Source organism: Lonchura striata, chromosome 32, assembly GCF_050655825.1.
Source record: "Lonchura striata isolate lonStrDom1 chromosome 32, ASM5065582v1, whole genome shotgun sequence".
NCBI classification, from domain to species: Eukaryota; Metazoa; Chordata; class Aves; order Passeriformes; family Estrildidae; genus Lonchura; species Lonchura striata.
Window position 1 is genome coordinate 2395579 of NC_140734.1, and position 6000 is coordinate 2401578.

Below are 6000 nucleotides of genomic sequence, written 5' to 3' on the forward strand. Positions count from 1 at the left end.
CTTATGAAATTCTCTATGCAACATTCTCAAGGTTGCATAGGTTTACCCATTTAAATTTAAAGGATAATGACAGTGCCTAGATACTCCAAAAGCAAAACCTTAGCTACCAAGGCTGTGAATTTAGGAGTAGTCTAAACCTTGACCTCAATGTTCCAAGTTGCATCCCATCAACCAATATGCCAACAAGGAAGGACTAGCAGGTTTTCACAGGGCAAAAACAAACCAGTGGCTAAGTGCAGTGACAAGAGACTGCAAGGTTGACCTGAGGGCATCCCAGCTCCAGTTGAGATCTCTGAACACAAGAGATCCCCTGTCCCAAGAATATGCTGCAAAAATGAATTACCAAGTTGAAAATCTTACAGACATTGAGCAAAATGTGAAAGGCAATCATACCTCCAGCTGGGTTATACAAGTTGACATTCTGCGCACTTCCATTGTGCGATGCCTCCCTGGCATTTGGCTAAAAGGAAAAAGATATTTTCTGTAAAAACTTCAGCCTACTCTCCATTACTGCTGATTAACTAGGCCCTTTGTTTTAAACAAGAGCTGTATTTGCAAAGGTTTGCTGTCACATCACTAGAAAGGGCTGCTTTGACACAGTTCTCCCTCTGCAAGCAGCCAGCTACAGAACTGCCCTGAGAGAGCAACCCTCACCTGGCCTCTAATGCAGCCAAGTGTTCAAGTAGCAAGTCACCCTTTCCCATTTCTGGAATTTATAGGCACAGGCTTCCCTTGAAATCAAGCACCTGAGTAGAACTGAACTGGCCAGTGTTCAGCTAACAATCCAGGTGAGAGTGGTTCACAAAAAGATAAGAATTTTGGACACGACCTGATGCTGGGACTTATTTGGTACTAAGGAAGCACATCTTGGAGTCAGCTCCAAGAAGAATTTCATCTGCATAAGGTGAATTTTGACTTGCAATAGGCATGAAAACCCTTGCTCTTGTCCTGAGCTCTAGATGCAATTCTTGGCAGCTGTGAAATGGAAGCAGTTTATCCTAGGTTAATCAGATATAACAAAATTTGTGTTGCTTGGCCGATCTCATAATTTAATACAGATTGTATCACATTCTGCGGGAGGTTAAAAATTACTAAAATGTTCATCATTTTTTAACGAAAACAACTACTGCCATCCAACTGCTTCATTCTGTAGGCAAAATTGTCTGAGATAAAATCTAAAAAGCTATGATGAATGGACTGAAAGATGTGAATGAATTACCACCAGAAGGGAGACATCAATACCAAAGAGAAGATAGAATATTACTTAATTGAAGAAATTATGTCATTTGGAACCAATGAAGATTAATATTTTGTTTTCAAAAAATGCTGAAATTTCTTTGTTTGGAATAGCTTTGTAAATGGTGTGCATGTGGCTGGAGTTCTCCACTATGCATCACAGCTGAGAATAAAGAAATGGTTATTCGTAATGCTAAAAAATACTGTTAGAGAGTTTCCTTTATCCTGACATGTTTGGTGAGTGCAGTGCAAACATGGAGCAATGAGAAATCCATGCATTTTGACCAAGAGCCATGCCCAGAGCATGAATTTCCTGAGTGTCCCAGCATTGAGAACATCTGACTTTCACTGGCACCTCCTCAGTGTCATCCCTGAGAAACACATCCATCAGAGAACTTCCCCCTTCCGCTGGCACCTCTTCTGTGTCATCCCTGCGAGTGGCTTCCCCCGGGCAGCTGCCTCAAAGGAGCCCTTGGAGCACCAGTGGGGCCCCAGCCCTGCCCAACAGGTCCCGCGGGGTCGAGAGCACTGACACCAACACCATGGCCAAGCCCCCACCCGCTGGCAGCCCGCAGAGCCCGACACCTGCCCCTCACCTCTTGGTCCTGGCACCTCTGGGTCACCCTGACGGGCACGGCAGTGCTGTCGGGGGCCCTGCGGGACGCAGTGCAGACCGGGGCCCTGGGGAACGCTCTGGATCGTGCCCAGGCCCACAGCTCCGCCATCCTGCTCTGCCTCGGCTGCTCCGGCTCCCACACAGCCACTGGTCCTGCTGGAGAATCTGCAAAATGCAAAATGTTTGTAAGGAAAATGTGCTCTTTGATGTTTGTCCTTTGTGGCTTTCAAGGCTCATCAACAAGAAGGGAGATTATTCCCATGAAACAAGAAGTAGCCAAGGAGTGATGGCCAGGCCTTTGAAAGGCAGGTTACTTCTTGGCTGAATTGCCTTGTTGAGGTGTAGGGCTTGACAGGCTTCAGCTGCCTCAGACACCGGGGAGGTTAGCAAGGCTTGGGAAGAAGGATGTACCACTGATGGTGGGCACAAAGAATGCAGAATTTAGGGGCACAAGGACATTTGGCAGAACCCCCAAGGAAAGGAACAAACTGATAAAGCCTATGCAGAAACTGTGCTGAATCACCTCCTGTGAGATAAAAGGCCATTCCAGCAGGGGCAGACCATGGCCATGCACTCAAGAAACCATTGACATAAAAGAAGGGAGAGACTGAGCATGCAGACTAATGAACATGACAAGTGAGAGGATCATTACCCAACAGCAGACAGAATACTAATTATGAAGAGAACTTGGGAACTTGCAGTTAATGAACACTAATTCCTTTCTTTGCTAAAATGTAGAAATACTAAAGACACTGTACTTCTTGTGGTGCTGGCTTGGTCAATTTGTCCCTGAGCCCCCCATTTCTGCACAGAACTGTAAATAATTACCTCCACTCAGTGTGTGGATCAGCCTCTTGACCAACGTGTGCTAGAACCAGCTAAGCTGGACCAACACTCGCTGTCGCTCTGACACCTCCGCTCTCACCGCAGCTGCCGAAGGGTCTGAGCGGTCCTGCTGTGTGCTGGTGACAATGGCCACGTGTCCTTGGAAACGGGGAGTTCCATGTTCCAGGCTGGGCGGGATGTCACTGAGGAGCGGAACGTGACACAGTCGGGGCACAGGGAGTTCAAATGTGCACACGTGGGGAATGCCCTGCCTTAGCCCATGACTGACTCAGCTCATTTCCAAGTGCAGAAAGGGCTGCTCTGGCCACACCAGTTGCTGCAGTAGCTTTGCAAACCAGGGCTAATAAAGTTTTTTTCTGCACAAAAGTGCTGCACTTGGCTCTCTCTGAGGCAAAGGAGCAACTTAACACCCCTAACCAGGGCAGCAAGGTGCTGTCTCCCCAGCACTGGGCCATCCTGTCATGGGCCAGTCAGTCTGTGAGGCTTCCAGCACATGCACAGTCACTCAAATATAATCTCTTTGACAAAACCCCTGGACCTTTCCTCATCCCAGTCTCCTAAAAGGAAACAAGCCAGCAGCATGCCCAGGGCCCCATGTGCTGTGCAGGAGGAGCTGACAAGGAAAGGCCCACACTGGCCCTGAGCACAATTATAGGCTGATAATTGAGCTGAATGCAGCTGGCCATTGAAATTATAGACACATGTAGATAAACATTTTATACTCAGTTTATGATGGTTTTATTGTCATTCTCCCCCTACCCAAGATTATTCCTGATTTGAGTCAGCTGGCACCAAAAATAAGTGTTGTCCAAGTCATTACAGGGAGAGAAAAGAAGAGCATGTAGTTGAGAATGTTGAATATTACCATCCAAAGCACATTTTCTATGAAATCTTGTGTTTGTTTTCAAGACCATGTCTATATCTACCCATGTTTTATCTCCTGGCTGCCCCACTCACAAGGGAAAGAAAGTTTGGGGAAAGAAAGGGAGGAACCAATTTGTCAAACACCAGAGCCCACATCTGTGTCCCTTTTTGGGAGTGACTGTGTAGTAGATAGGGACAGGCGAACGGAAGATTTCGGGATGTGACGGAAAGAAAGACCCCTTCCCCCTCTCACCCTGCAACATGTTATCCATTACCCCAAAGAATGTAACCACACCTAACCAGTAGTTTTCCACTCCTGACTAACCCTAGAGACCCTACCAACCCCCCCTGACGTAGCAGAGTCCCCCAAGACTATTTAAACCCATGAGATAAGATAATAAACGCTTTTCGACCGTCCACCACATTGGTGTCCAGCGTGTGTTCTTAGCCCGAGTGGCCCAGGGGAGACTGGGCTGCCGTGCTGTTCCTTGAAACCAGGTCGCCTTGCCTTCCCCTGAAGGCAACATAACTGGTGCCGAAGCCCGGGAATAATTCGCTCGGGTTGCGGGTGTCACCTGGACAAGAGCAGCGGCCAGACCGGTAAGACCGTGTTCTCGGCAAGGGAGACGTCCCAGGAACCCGCGATCATCATGGACGCCATCGCCAGGGTCGTAAGTGAGGTTCATAAGCAATGGGGAATTGAGTGTAAGCTCAAAGACTTTTATCTTGCTATAGCAAGGCTGCTTGAGCTTGGGGCAATTGAGTGCCCTGTGGATGTTTTGCATCTGGAGATATGGGAAAAATGCACAGCCGTGCTGGCCGAGGACACGAAATCCTCAGGTAGCGGCAAATGCCTTAAGGCGTGGGGCAAAGTAGAGAAAGCCCTGCGCAGAGCAATAGAAGAGCAGGAGACATGGAGCGCAGCGCGTACGTGTTTATTGGTTACACCCAAGCTACGGGTAGGAGCGGCAACGCAAACTACCCCTGAGGACGATCCGCCCGGGAGCCTGGATCCGGGGGGGGCCGGCGCGTCGCCCCCCTCCCCGGGCCGGGGCCCGGGACCCCCCGCGGAGCCTTCCCAAAGATCCACGGCTTCCCCATCCGCCCCGCCACCGCCGGTCAGTGACCCGCTGCTGGAGGTGCAGCAGCGCGCAGAGCTCTGTCGGCGGAGGCTGGCGGGGGAAGCCAGAGGCGCGGGAGCCGCGGCTCGGGGGGAGATCCTGCCCATGCCGCCTCCATACCCCTTTGAATATGGCACCGGCAGCCAAGGGGAGGGGCGGGGCGTGGGCAGTCTCGGCGCGAAGAGCCCAGAGGCGCGGAGTTTTGCTAATGCGCGTGTGCGGGAGAAACAGGAGGAGAGCGGCAGAGGGCTCGGAGCAGATCGGCAGCCACACCTGACGCCGCTACCATGTAAGGGAGAAACCCTCCCCTGCAGGAGGCAGGGCGAGCCCGGGGAGCGGCAGCGGCGCCACCCCCGGGGGGAGGAGCGGGGTCGGAGCCGCACAAAACGGCACCGAGCCCCGGAAGTGCGCTGGCATTCGACTTCAGACTCTGAGTCCAGCAGCAGCTCCGGCAGCTCAGAAGAGCTGCCAGGAGCCGGCTGGGACTCTAAGACTAAGGGAACAGAGCTAACGCAATTTAAAACAAAACCAAGTAAAGCTTTAAGCCGCACCGAAAAGCAGCCACAATACGAACCAGCCCAGTTTACCGACTGGGGAGAAATAAAAATAGCCTGTGCCGAATGGTCCCCAGCGGCTGCCATCCAAGCCTTCCCAGTGAGGATCACCGGCCCGGAAGGGAACCAGCAGAGGGTATATGCCCCGGTAAACCCAAAAGATGTACAGTCAATTGTCAAAGCCATTGCAGAAAAAGGAATCAATTCGGCCATGGTCTCCACATTAATTGATGGTCTTTTTAGTAATGATGACCTGCTCCCCTTTGATATCGAGCGAATAGGTCGCATGATACTTGATGGTGCGGGAATGATTGTGTTTAGACAAGAATGGGAGGATAATTGTACAAAGCTATTAGCCCAAGCATCTGGCGCGAGGCAGCCACTAAACAGATCGACTTTATCCAGGCTTATGGGAAAGCACGATGATATGATCACGCCTCAGCAACAAGCCACGCAGATGCGGGCTGAGGAGGTCAGGGCGACCACTCGGGCTGCTAGGGAGGCTATTCGTGCAGCCTCCCAGGTCGTAGCCAAGCTGTCGCCGTGGTCCACCGTGAGGCAGGCAGAGAGCGAAAGCTTCACGCAGTTCGTAGATTGCCTGCAGGCAGCAATAGACTCCTCTACCCTGCCGGCAGAGGCAAAGGGCCCCGTGGTATCTGACTGCTTGTGCCAGCAGTGCAACTCTGTCACCAAAGATATCTTATGTTCCCTGCCAGCCGGAGCCAGCCTGGCTGACATGATCAGACATGTAGTGAGGGAAGAA